This window comes from Neofelis nebulosa, chromosome 8, assembly GCF_028018385.1.
Source record: "Neofelis nebulosa isolate mNeoNeb1 chromosome 8, mNeoNeb1.pri, whole genome shotgun sequence".
Taxonomy (NCBI): domain Eukaryota; kingdom Metazoa; phylum Chordata; class Mammalia; order Carnivora; family Felidae; genus Neofelis; species Neofelis nebulosa.
The window spans coordinates 78,863,418-78,877,044 of NC_080789.1; the positions used below are offsets into that span (position 1 = coordinate 78,863,418).

Genomic DNA, 13,627 nt, shown 5'->3' on the forward strand with positions numbered 1-13,627 from the left:
CCCCGCCACTCCCCCTTCGCCGCAGCCTCCAGCCAGGGGGCGTTTGTTTACGTGACGTCAGCCGTAGTAAGCAGTCCCCGCCCCCGTTTCCCTCTGGCCGCCTCGTTTCCCGCGCCGCGGCGCTTCTCCCCTTAAAAGGACAATAGAGGCCCCGGGAGCGCGCGCGGCCGCCGGGCCTTCTCCCCTCCCAGCCCTCAACGCGCGCGCGCCCGTATGCAAATAAGTTCGATTCAGGAGAATTTTGTACCAGGAGACGCGCGTGCGCAGAGAGAAAGCGGAATCTACACCTTCCCGGCCAGCGGTAGCAACTGCAGAACTGCAGGAGACAATCTTTCTAGACAAGGCAGTTGAGGAGGAGGGAGCGATTAGAAGGGGGGGGGGGCTGGCTTGGCGTGCACTCCAGACCTCGGGAACGTTATTGTGCGTGGAACGGCTGATTTTGGAAGGTGAGTGACTCTAACCATTACTCTGGTGCAAAACTGTCTCACGAGGCTTTGATTTCAGAGTGTTGTTTTTTTTTTCTCTTTTCACCTCCCCCCCCCCCACCCCCCCAGTCCTTCCACACACACACGCACACATACACACGCACGCACAGGAAGTTTTGTCTTGGAGATGGCATTGCTGGGAGCAATGTTCTCGTGATCTTCAGACCCCGGGTTCTTTTGTATACACGTTTAGTTTGCCTTTTCTAATTGGGTAGGGTAGTGGAAGCAAACCGAAAGTCTTGGGGTGGGGGAAGTGAGTGGAGGCTGCAAACGACTGAGGAGTCGCCGGAGTTGAGGGATCCACGTTGAAGGTGACAATGACTTTTCTTAGCCGTAGTGTTCTCTGGCGAAAAGGAGGCGGGTGGCTGGAAGGCCCAAGAGGAAAACGACTTGCTGGCAATCGCGAAGGGGCCCCGGGCCGGTGCATCCGCGTGGGCGCGCGCCTCGGGAGTGGTCGGGCGCCGTGGTTGAACCTCGTGGTTTAGTTTCGTTGCAGCCCCCCTGCGCCTGTTTGAGAAGGGTGGACAATGAGCGCCGTAGGCTCGGAAACTTAAGTTGCCGTCTACTTGAGAGCTGGCGGGCGTGAGAGGGTTTAAATCGGCCTTTTGGATCAGCGCCGGGGGTGGCCGGAGTGCACGCGGCGTGGCGTTGTTTGCCGAACTCCGGAGGGATGCGGATGCGACAATGAGAGCAACACGCGGCCGCTCTGAAGCAGCCCGGCTCCCAAACGCCTCCCCACCCCCCCACCCCCCGGACCGCGCCCAGGCAGCGCGGGGGGCCGATGTGTCTGTGGAGCCTCAAGTTTTGTTCGCGATTTAGTCACCTGTAGCGTAGATGTGGGCGCCACGGTGAGGGGTTTCTGAGGCGACTGTGTGCGGCTTAAGATGGCCAGTCATAGCCAAGTTGACTTGGGGATGGAGGCAACGGCGTTGTCTGCGCCGAAGGAGTGAGAGAACTCCGGAGGGCACTGCTTTTTGTGCTCAACATGACAGACCACGTGCTTGGGGCTGCGACCCTGGTTTTCGCCGGAGGTCTGTGTGAGTGTCCAGATCCGGGCCGGCAGCGAGATGCGGGCGCTGTCGGGGCCGGCCGGCAGGACAATGTGATTTGCTGATGATGGCGTCTTGCCAGTTTAAAAAGCAGAGTGAAAGTCGCCAACTCTCCGCTGATGCGGGGCGGGCAATCGGCGTTTCTCATCAAGGACACTGCAAAACTTTGATTAAATGGGCCTGCTGCTGAGGGGAGGACGGGGGGAGAGGCTCCGGACTCTCGGGGCGCGGGGTCTGGACCTCTCCCCGGGGTGATCGTCAAGTGTCTCGCCTCTGAGAAACAATCCGACATCCCTGATGCTGCACGTAGGCAGCGCCCGGCTGGACAGAAAACAAAGAGCTGCATGTGCCCGTGCGGGCCCCGCCGGCGCTCGGGGCGGCCGCCGGGCGGAGGGCCGTGTGGGCCGGGCCCCCCTAACTTCGGGCGAGTTTCGAGAGGGGCTTTTGTCCCTCAGCCCCTCGCGGGGAAACTTTGGCGGCGGTGCTCGCATGAGGTGCCATGCTGGTGCGCGGAGAGGCGGCGTGCTCCGCGCTCCGGGCGGGCGGGGAGGCGGCGGTCTCGGGGCCCCCGCGCTTCAGCACGGGCGTCGAGGGCCGCGACAGCCGAGGGGCCGGGAGAGCGTGGCCCCGACTTCTTGGCCCGTTACCCGTGGTCCGGAGCTTGTGTCTGGGAGGTCTGTGGATTCGCCTTTGAAGTCGAACTGTTGCCATGTTTGAATTACGTCAGGGCAAAGCCATGAGGAGGAACAAGCCCCGGCAGCGCGGCGTGCGGGAGGCGCGGCCTGCGGGAGGCGCCGGGCGGGCGGGCGGGCGTGCGCGGGGGCCCGTTGTTCCGGCGCAGGTGAGGGAGGAGGCGGCGAGGGACGCGGGTCACCTCCTGCCGCCCTCGCCCAGGCGAGCGGCTCTCCGCAGGAACTTTCTTCCCGACCCAAGTTGTTCTATTTACCAACAAACCCACCGGGGAGCGTTTCTATTTGCTGCCGTGGTGCCTCTCTCGGCCGTCACCGCTTGCCCGAGGGGGAAGCGCGTTGGGGGGGGGGGCGGCGAGGGCCGCAGGAGGACTGGGGAGAGGCATTTTGCTGCTTTCGTGGAAGCCGGCGCATGCGGCGAGCACCCCCAAACCCTCGTAGCCGAGCCGTGGCTCGCACTTTCAGGGGACCCAGCCCCGACGACACACGAAAAAACCACCGTGGGGAAGTTTCGGGGCTCCCCGTTGTCCTACAAAGGGAAGTGAGGACTGTGGCTGAATTGTGCGTGCCGCTGTTTTCTTTGTGTGTTTACGTGTGGGAGGGGGATCCGGGAGGGGCGAGGTTTGTTTTGGTTGCGGGTGGGGTTGGTTTATTGGGGTGGCAGGGCGGTGCAGAGTTTGTTCTGGTAACGAGACCTAGTAGATTTCTTTGTTTTTATTTTCTCCGTCTAACCTTGGGTAACTACAGACAACTGGGAAGACCAGGAATTAGTGATTAGAACAACACGGATCCTGTGCGAGACAGTTTTACCCCAGCAATACTCCCCCTGCCCCCACACCTCGGGTTGTCCTAAGGAAGATTAAAAAGCAAAAAACTTTTTTCTTCCTTTTAATTTTAGTAATTAAAAATATGAGTTTGACCTTGTCATTAGAAGTACACTGAAAGCACCTGTTTTTGTACTGGGGTTTGCCAGACTTGAAAAGCCTTTTAATAATGTATGTCGCAAAACCGAACACGATTTTTTAGTTGCTCAATCTAAATTAAATTAAAGTCTGGGAGTTTGTTTCCGTAGGAGTTGGAGAAAAGCCTGATGGCATTTAAAATATTTATATAATGATTTGGGGAAGGGGAAAATCGCCCCTTTGCCCTAAAGGTATGCCGGCTCAATGTTTGGTGATTGTTCACTGCTTTATCTGAGGATGACCTTGAAGAAGCTAGCACGTGGAGAATTGGGCCTTGGAGATTTTCTATGGGGGTTGGTGACAGGGTAAAAGGCTGGATGTCCCTGCTAGCTTCTTCCTAGTTCCTATAAACTGGGGTTGACCTTCTGGTTACCCCTCTTAGATTTTCTTTTCAAGCCAATCTTTTTTTTTTTGTTATGTGGCCCCAGGCATAGCTCGAAAATTATGCTGGTTTGACACATGGATGCTTCTTTGGTATTTGGGGTTTGCCTGCAGTCTAGACATCCGATAAGCAGCACTGTATCTGCTGCTGCTTTCCTGATTTCTCCTGCATTTGGATCATGTTTAAGGGTTAGAATCTAAAAGTGGTCGTTACCAGAAAATAGTATCTTTAGATGCCACACCCAGACCAAAAATCTGTACAGATTGTGCTTCTCATTATTTTGTTATTAAACAGACATGTTTCTCCCATGTTTTGGTGACCAAAGTACAAATACTTAAAGGCAACTTTTAATACTATAGTAACAGTACATATCTGCGGTGGATAGAAAGAACATGTCAAGAAAGTGAAAAACTTTGTATGTAATAAGTTTATGGCTTTCCCTTTGGGCATTTATTTCTCTGTGATTATTTAAGATGCATAAGATGTTTTGTAAGCACACTAAGATTCGTTCATTTGTTTTTCTTAATCAGTATTTTATACCTGGGTTTACAGCTAGTTTCAATATCCTAGGAAATTTCAAATACAATAGAGCTTAATTTTTGTTTTAAATATCACTTGATATGTGCAACGGAGATTTGGTTTATCAAGGTGAATGAATTGAGAGTGGGAAAGACCAATAGACAAGGTCTACTGTTTTCCTTCTTGCATTACTTTTTGCAGGAGTTCAGTGATGAAAAGTTCAATAGGTAGTATATTCTAGAACCTTGGTGGGCAGCAGGCCTCAAGACTGCTGTTGCATAGTTTTCTTAACTGTAGGTCTGGAACCTGGATGGCCCGTTTTTTGTTTCCCCCGAGTTGTAATGAGACCCTAGAAAAAAGCTGGCTCATGGGGCTCAGACTCTAGCAGATTTATGTGAAAAAGCAATTTGATAATGATTTTCCATGTAAAATCAGTTTTTCACTGGTGAAAGCTTAAGCTTAATTTGAAATCTAAACCAACTTCATAAGCTTTATTAGGACAAGTTAGTTAATTTACCATGCCAACACATAGTAGGTTGCTTCAAAAATACAACTTTTTTTCTTCCTTACTGGTGCTGGGAATATAATTGGCTGAGAAAGAAGGGGAACACCTTCGTTGAAGTACTAGTTAGTTTGCAAGTCTTGAGTTAAAATGCCTAGGTTGCAAGACTGTGCTCATGTTAAATAAGTCACTTTGTGGTCATCTGCAAAATAGCAATACCTACTTCATAAGGTTGTAAATAATTAAGCAGGTAATATGCTTGGTAAATACTGGCTGTTCTCACAACTTTGGGAATAGACATTTTACAGGAGACAAAACTGAGGCCTGGGGCCAGTGACATTGCTGGGGGAAATATTCAGTAAATGTTGAGTGGAAAGAATGAGTATCTTTGGCCCTCTTCCCCACCTTCAGAAACTGGTTCTGGGAAGACATTATTCTGATTCAACCATTTTACATCAAAAACTCTTGTGGAAATGGAGAGGATGCCATCCATTTTCTGTTTTCCTGATTTCTCTTGTCCACAAGAGACCTGGATTTCCCATACTTAATTTTGACTCCGGGAGGTTATAAATTGAAAATATTTCATTGTCTTTTAGCTCTTCAGTTTCTGTTTTAGTTGAGTCTGCAACTAAGATTTTCTCTATTATGGAAATGATCTGGAAATGCATCTAGTCCAAGAGAAGGCAGTTTGTTTTCAAGGGAGGTTTTCTTTTTGCACCAGAAGTACGAAAGTTGCAGTTAATCTAAAATGATGCGTTTCTAGCTTTGTATTGTTTCCACCTATTATAAGTTTGATTTGTTTTAATGTTATTTTAATTTGGTTCATGTTAATGTATGGTGAGTTTTAACAGCTCTCGTTTTGAGATTTATTTTGCTCCTAATCTTTTCCTCCCCACATACTTGCTTCAAATAAGCAATAAGTATTTTTCTACCAGTTGTTATGAAAGCATTGAGTTATTTATTATTAATCTTCTCTAAAGTAATTCACTTGGTTTACATTTCCTGTAAAGCTTTGAGCCTCACAATTTTTTTTATACAAAAGTCCCTAGACTAAATGTTAAAGAAAAATGACTCCATTAAATTAAAAACACTAGTTTTTAAATACACCTCTTTATTGTGGACACTGTTTCCCATTCTGTGCATTAAATATACTATTCAGATCTGTTTTGCCTATCCCAGTCTTCAGGTATTAACAAATTCTGCCAGTGTCTGTATACCATGTACAGTCAGCACCTGGTTGTAATATAAAACTTAGTTCCTGCCTTGCAACAGTTTACCATTGAGTAGAGGAGATAATATAGCAAACAAGTATGTGAAAATCTTGTGTTAGGTGTTAAAATACACATATAGACAGATTTTGTTAAAAATTTTTAATTCCTGAGTTAAGGGGATGAGGGAGAAACCATCTCAGGTAAAACAACCTGAGTAGAGATGTGGCTAGTTAATAAAGTTGGTTTGACAATCCTGGAATATCAGGATTCCAAGTTCGGAGCAGCTGGTAGGCAGGGCCAGATCCTGAAAAGCTTTGCATTTCTTGCCAAGAAGTTTAGATATTATCCTGAAGCCCGTGTTGATACTTTGGAAGAGATGATTATTTGAGCTTTAGGAAGGGATCCCCTGTTTGAAGGTTCTGAGGAAGTCGGTTATGAGGCTCCAGCACCACGATGAAGGACAAATAGGCAGCAGAGACAGAAGGGACATGGACCAGAGAAGTGAAGGAAGAAACAGAATTTTTTTTTTTTAAGTTTTTTTTTTTCAACGTTTATTTTTATTTTTTGGGACAGAGAGAGACAGAGCATGAACGGGGGAGGGACAGAGAGAGAGGGAGACACAGAATCGGAAACAGGCTCCAGGCTCTGAGCCATCAGCCCAGAGCCTGACGCGGGGCTCGAACTCACAGACCGTGAGATCGTGACCTGGCTGAAGTCGGACGCTTAACCGACTGCGCCACCCAGGCGCCCCACGAAAGAAACAGAATTTTTAAGGATTTCATAGTGGACATGTTGAAGGTCATGCAGAAGATGAGAAGGGAGAGCCCAGTTGACTTCCAGATTTTTTGTGTGACTGTATATGTGATGACCAAGGTTAGGTGAACACTGGAGGAACATGTTTGGGAGAGAAGATTATGTAATTAATTTAGAGTGTTTAAAGGTTCGGACTTGCCAGGCCTTGTGTTGGTGCTTTACAGATCGTACTCAGAAGAGTTGGGATTTATCCTTATTTTTTTTTTTTTTAATTTTTTTTTTTTTTTTTTTTAACGTTTATTTATTTTTGAGACAGAGAGAGACAGAGCATGAATGGGGGAGGGTCAGAGAGAGGGAGACACAGAATCCGAAACAGGCTCCGGGCTCTGAGCTGTCAGCACAGGGGCCCGATGTGGGGCTCGAACTCACGGACCGCGAGATCATGACCTGAGCCGAAGTCGGCGCTCAACCGACTGAGCCACCCAGGCGCCCCTATCCTTATTTTATAGGTGAGGAAATGGAAGGGTCAGACAGCTTAAGGAAATTTTCTGCGGTTTGGGTCAGACCAGATATGTATGGCTATACCCCCTTTCTTAACATTTTTCTCAAGTTCAGAAAGGAGAACAGCTTCACAGAACGAATATAGTCCAATTTCATGATGTTAAAATCTCCTAGAAAAGACCCAAGTTTCTCTTCGCACAAACCGGAACTTAAAAGAAAGCCTTCAGAAATCAGGATTCTACCCTTAGTTTAATTTGTTGGACATATCCTGGGATAGTGTTTATATATATATATATATATATTTTTTTTTTTTTTTAATTTTTTTTCAACGTTTTTTATTTATTTTTGGGACAGAGAGAGACAGAGCATGAACGGGGGAGGGGCAGAGAGAGAGGGAGACACAGAATCGGAAACAGGCTCCAGGCTCCGAGCCATCAGCCCAGAGCCTGACGCGGGGCTCGAACTCACGGACCGTGAGATCATGACCTGGCTGAAGTCGGATGCTTAACCGACTGCGCCACCCAGGCGCCCCTGTATATTTTTTAAAAATGTTTATTTATTTATTTTGAGAGAGAGAGAGAGTGTGAGTGTGGGAGAAGTAGAGAGACAGGGAGGGAGAATCCCAAGCAGGCCCCGTGCTGTCAGTGAAGAGCCTGATGTGGGGATTGATTCCACGAACTGTGAAATCATGACCTGAGCCGAAATCAGTAAGTGGACACCTAACTGACTGAGCCACCCTGGTGCCTTGAGTTTATATTTCTGTGTGTAAGTCCTGTAAGTTCAAGGGAATAAGTGGTATATAGACACTGGTATTTTCATATTGTTGATTCACAGCATCCCTGGAAAGTGGACGTGAGATTTCACCCTAATATTGCAGAGGGGCAAATAAAATTAGAAGTGACTTCCTAGTCAGTTGTAAAGACAAACGCAGAATTAGACTCCCAACTTGACTCATTATAGTGCTTTTTTTCACCAGACTCAACAGTAGTTACATTTCTTAACTGATTATTTGCTTAATCATCTAAGAGAAGATTAATACTATCTCCCCAACCTTTACAGTTTTTTCATCCACTGGAATCACTCTTAATCTAGAATCGGCATACCCAGTGTTTTTTCACACTATCAAAATGGGAGGACCTAGTATTTTTTTACACTGTCTGGAACTCCAGAGACCTGGATTTGTGATTTTTTTATTTTTAACCTATGCTATTTCAGTTGAAGACTTTATTTCTGAGTTTGACCTCTTTCCTGTAGGATGAGTTCTACATTCTTCTGCTAAGTGTGGGTTTCGTACACAGCCATAATAAATACTTTACCGTATAATTTCTCAGAGACTAGGTGCATTTTTGGAGAAGCCATTGGCAAACAGGTGGGGTCTACCATCCTTTCTCAGTTTTCCTCTAGGCAAGTTAAAATTTGTCCCTTAAAAGTGAGTAAAGTAAATTCAGAACTTCTGATGCTGGGATGTGGACTGGTGTCTGGAAACAGGTAAGAGGAAATAATCTTGTTCAATAGCTCCGTGACTTTCCTTAAGCGCTGATGACACAGGTCTTATTGTTAGGGCACATTGCAACCAAGTGGCCTAGCAGCAGAACACAAAACACACTTAGTCCTGTTTGACTCTCTATGTGAAGTGTTGCTCCAGTTACACTGTTAGTGTTTACTGGATCCTGTACTTACAGGTGATTAAAGATAGCATACCACTGACTAAAAATGGTGTTGCGGGTGGCATTAAAAATTACAGCAACTAAGGGTTGCTCATAACTTTTGATCATGGGTGTTTTTTCGTGTTTATATCTCTTCCTTTCCCATCATCCTGTCATTTAAAGTTCAGCTCTAAAGAAATGCCATCTCCTTCACTTCAAAGTTGTCTTTGGTTGCTTGGTTCCTTTTGTCTTTGTTCACTGCTGCTTCCTTCCCACTTTACAGATCTTTTGCTTGTCTCTTTGCAGCTTCCTTCCCATTCTACTCTATGTCTATTCTGTACTCTCTGCTGTGGACTATGTTTCCCACTGGGTATCTCTCCATCTGTATGTCTTTGAGGAAGTTTGTTTAAGCTCTCTGAGCTGTTTCAGCTACTACCACTTTGGTTAAGTCAAGGTGTGCGATGATAACTAAGGTTTTGGGACATGGTGCTAGAAAAGGAGTAAAGTGAAAGTAATCTTCCTTCATTCTTGCTTCCCTCAGAGGCAACCACTAGTTATTCGTTTTTAAAAATATATTTTAACAAGTCAGTTTATGTACTTAAAGTCCCATTTAAAAAACCCATTATGGGATTGTACTGTATAGTTGTTACTCAAGTTGCTTAATATTACAGACAAGATATCTTGGATAGTTCCCATGTGCACATGTTACATATCTATTGCATTCTTTTTTTTTTTTTTTTTAACTTTTTTTAATGTTTATTTTTGAGAGAGACAGGCAGAGACAGAGACAGAGCACAAGTGGGGGAGGGGCACAGAGAGAGGGAGACACAGAATCCAAAGCAGACTCCAGGCTCTGAGCTGTCAGCACGGAGCCCGACAGGTGCTCAAACTCACAAATTGCACCTGAGCCAAAGTCAGACACTTAACTGACTGAGACACCCAGGTGCCCCTATTACATTCTTTTTATGGGCTGAAATGGTATTCTGTAGTATGAAGACATAATTTAACAACTCTAAGAATCCACTGACATTTAGGATGCTTCCAGTATCTTGTGTATTTTTTTAAAGGTCTGTGTCAGTGTTTTTTTTTTTTTTTTTTTTTTTTTTTTTAAGAAAAAGTGATCATTAGAAGCTGTAGGATTTTGGTCTACTGAAAACTAAAACTAAAAACACTTTAGGAATACTTTTTGCGAGGTTGCACTGTTAATTGTGTTTATCAGAATTTCAGTTCCCAAGGTGGTATGGAGAAATTGTGACATTAACTATAAAGTTGATTTTTCACCCGTGGCATATTTACTTCTCTCTCAGTTTTCCTCCGTCCAGTCCATGCATTGGCATTTTGAGTTGTTTTTTGTTTTTGTTTTTTTTAATGTTTATTTATTTTTGAGACAGAGAGAGACAGCATGAACTGGGGAGGGTCAGAGAGAGAGGGAGACACAGAATCTGAAGCAGGCTCCAGGCTCTGAGCTGTCAGCACAGAGCCCGATGCGGGGCTCGAACCCACGGACCGTGAGATCATGACCTGATCCGAAGTTGGACGTTCAACCGACTGAGCCACCTAGGCGCCCCTTGCATTTTGAGTTTTGAAAGGTATTTTTGAAAGTAAGAAAAACTTTACATCCTGAAAGGAATCTAGAAAGTGGAATTGGGAAGTTATATTTAGGAGGAACTATTGGTGTCCTTCAAAGTGTACCAAAAAAGGTGAGCCTATTGGATGTTGTATTTATCATAACAAAATAAATCTCTGTTTTCCTTGATGTTAAATTATCACCCTTGTAAGATTTAAAAGATAAGACAGTACTCTGCAGAATTAAGTTCTTCACCTCCCTGTCTCCAATTCCATATTTAAAAGGGTACTTAAAAACTTTAAAATTTGCATTTTACTACTCTTCATACTGTTTCCTTGTTAAAAAAAAGTTTTATTTATTTACGTAATCTCTACACCCAACATGGGGCTCGAACTCCTGCCCCTATGATAAAGAGTTGTACGCTCTTCTGACTGAGCCAGTCAGGTCCCCCTTTTGATACTGTTTCCTGATTAAAGTCAGGCTTAAAGTGAATTTAGTGTTGTTAAAAGATGATCTTTAAACTTAGAATTAAATATTATACCTTCAATATTAGCTATTGCTGTGAAGATTCCTTTTGTTTCCGTTTATATTACGTTGCATTTAGTAAACCTATGTGTGTTGAATTAAGTGTAAAATATATCATCCCTGCTCTTTGGCTTCATAATCTCTTTAGATTAGAATTGGTCCTTTTTTTCCTCCTTTATCATTTTTTTTTAATATATATTGTCAAATTGGTTTCCAAAAAATAAGCGACACTTCACAAATTTGCGTGTCATCCTTGCGCAGAGCCCGTGCTAATCTTCTCTGTATTGTTCCAGTTTTAGTATATGTGCTGCCAAATCACACTAGAATTGGTCCTTTCGATGGGGCTGCTGGCTGGCTCAGTCAATTGGCAAGAGCATGAGTTCAAGCCCCCCATGTAGGGCCTACAGATTACTTTATAAATAAATAAAGAATAGATTTGCTCCTTTTTTTTTTTTTTAAACAGTTTGCCCCCACACTTTCCTTGTTTTAACACTAAGGTTGCATTCCCCATCCTTTCGTTAATTTGATCATTAGATTTATATGAAATGTACAGCTTTAAAGTGAAAAAAACCAACCAATTAATCATATTTTAGAATTATTGCATTTTCAAAAATTCACTTTTTGTTGTCTATGTTACAATATTTGCCCATATAATTACAGTTATTTCTCTTCTAGTTTTTGCTGACTTAACCATTTAATCTTGTTAACTTTGGGAGATTGAATTAATTTGGACAGAACAGTAATTTAGCTGGTTGATTCGTGTTTGTTACAGTTTTTTTTTTTTTTATATTGAGAGTGTGCGTGCGAGCAGGAGAGGGGGCAGAGAGAGAATCCCAAGCAGGCTCTGCCCTGTCAGCGCACAGCCCCATGATGTGGAGCTTGAACCCACAAACCATGAGATCATGACCTGAGTCGAAATCAGGAGTCAGATGCTTACTTGATTGAGCCACCCAGGTGCCCCTGACTGTTTTTTTAAAATTTGTGGTTGTTTGCTGATAGCAGCCAAAGAAATGTTAATGAAAGTGCCTTATAAAACATGAAATGTTGTATAAACAACTTTTTTAAAAAACAACTTTTTAAAAAAGTTGAATCAGCACGTTTATTGAATACCTACTAAGTGACTGGCATTATTCTAGATGTTGAGGTTGCAAAGATATATAAAGACAGGAGAATTCGTAACCCAGTCTGTTTTCATTTCTGTTTTTAAAGTTTATTCATTTATTTTGAGAGAGACAGAGACACAGGGTAGAATCTGAAGCAGGCTCTGAACTGTCAGCACAGAGCCTGATTTGGGGCTCAAACCCATGAACCCATGAGATCATGACCTGAGCTGAAACCCACGAGTCAGACACCCAACCGAGCTACCCAGGTGCCCTAGTCTATTTTCTTTTCTTTCTTTTCATCTTTTCTTATTAATTAATTAATTTAGAGAGATTAGGTCTTTTTTTTAAAGATTTTTTATTTTTATCATTATTTTTAATATAATTCATTGTCAAATTGGCTTCCATACAACACCCAGTGCTCATCCTAACAAGTGCCCTCCTCAATGCTCATCACCCATTTTCCCTCTCCCCCACCCCTCTATCCACCCTCAGTTTCTTCTCTGTATTTAAGAGTCTCTTGTGGTTTGCCTCCCTCCCTCTCTGTTTATAACTTTTTTTCCCCTTCCCTTCCCCCACGGACTTCTGTTAAGTTTCTCAAGACACACATGAGTGAAAACTTACGATATCTGTCCTTCTCTTACTGAATTCACTCAGCATAATACCTTCCAGTTCCATCCGCATTGCTGCAAATGGCATGATTTCATTCTTTCTCATTGCCAAGTAAAATTCTTTTGTGTATATAAAACACATCTTTTTCATCCATTCATCAGTTGATGGACATTTAGGCTCTTTCCATAATTTGGCTGTTGTTGAAAGTGCTGCTACAAACTTTGGGGGTACATATGCTGTTGTGTATCAGCACTCCTGTATTCCGTGGGTAAATTCCTAGTAGTGCTATTGCTGGGTCATAGGGTTCTATTTTTAATTTTTTGAGGAACCTTCATACTGTTTTCCAGAGCAACTGCCCCAGTTTGCATTCCCACTGGCAGTGCAAGAGGGTTCCCATTTCTCCACAACCTCCATCCTCACCCGCTAGAGACTTTTTTTTTAATGTTTATTTATTTTTGAGAGAGAGAGTCCTAGAGTGAGTGGGGGAGAGGCATAGCGAGAGGGAGACACAGAATCCAAAGCAGGCTCCATGCTCTGAGCTGTCAGCACAGAGCCTGACACGGGGTTTGAACCCACAAACCGCAAGATCATGACCTGAGCTGAAGTCAGATGCTTAACTGACTGAGCCACCTAGGCATCCCTATTTTCATTTTTTTTTTTTAATTTTTTGGTTAACATTTATTTTTTATTTATTTTTGAGACAGAGAGAGACAGAGCATGAACAGGGGAGGGTCAGAGAGAGGGAGACACAGAATCCGAAACAGGCTCCAGGCTCTGAGCTGTCAGCACAGAGCCCGAAGCGGGGCTCGAACTCACAGCCCTCACGGACCGCGAGATCATGACCTGAGCTGAAGTTGGCCGCTTAACCGACTGAGCCACCCAGGCGCCCCCCTATTTTCATTTTTAAAAACAAGCTTACTGAGATATAATTCACACACTGTAAAATTCACTTTTAAAGTATGCAATTCAGTGGTTTTTAGTATACTTACAGAGTTTTGCATCCATCACCATTATCTAATTTTAGAAGACAAATGGCAGTTTTTAATAATCATTTTAAGTCTTTACTCATTTTTGGCTCTATCTCAAAATTTAATTTTCTTGTTTTCCCCACATGCTTAAGAGCG

The 13,627-nt window shown here is 44.1% G+C and overlaps 1 protein-coding gene and 1 non-coding gene across 5 annotated transcripts in view; one reads left to right on the forward strand and one right to left on the reverse strand.

Annotated features, from left to right (window-relative positions):
- The first annotated feature begins 256 nt into the window (after positions 1-256).
- SINHCAF (SIN3-HDAC complex associated factor) overlaps positions 257-13,627 on the forward strand; it is a 34,764-nt gene continuing 21,393 nt past the window's right edge. The window contains exon 1 of one of the 4 annotated variants that reach the window (XM_058743186.1): positions 257-446. The gene's annotated coding sequence lies outside the window, so the exon portion shown is untranslated. Of the gene's footprint in view, positions 447-578; positions 797-2,356; positions 2,376-2,650; positions 2,785-13,627 lie in introns of those variants that run through there. The other 3 variants (XM_058743184.1, XM_058743185.1, XM_058743183.1) reach the window with 3 other exon arrangements.
- LOC131484131 (U6 spliceosomal RNA) lies at positions 11,008-11,110 on the reverse strand. The gene has a single exon (XR_009248042.1). It is a non-coding gene; the product is annotated as a U6 spliceosomal RNA (small nuclear RNA).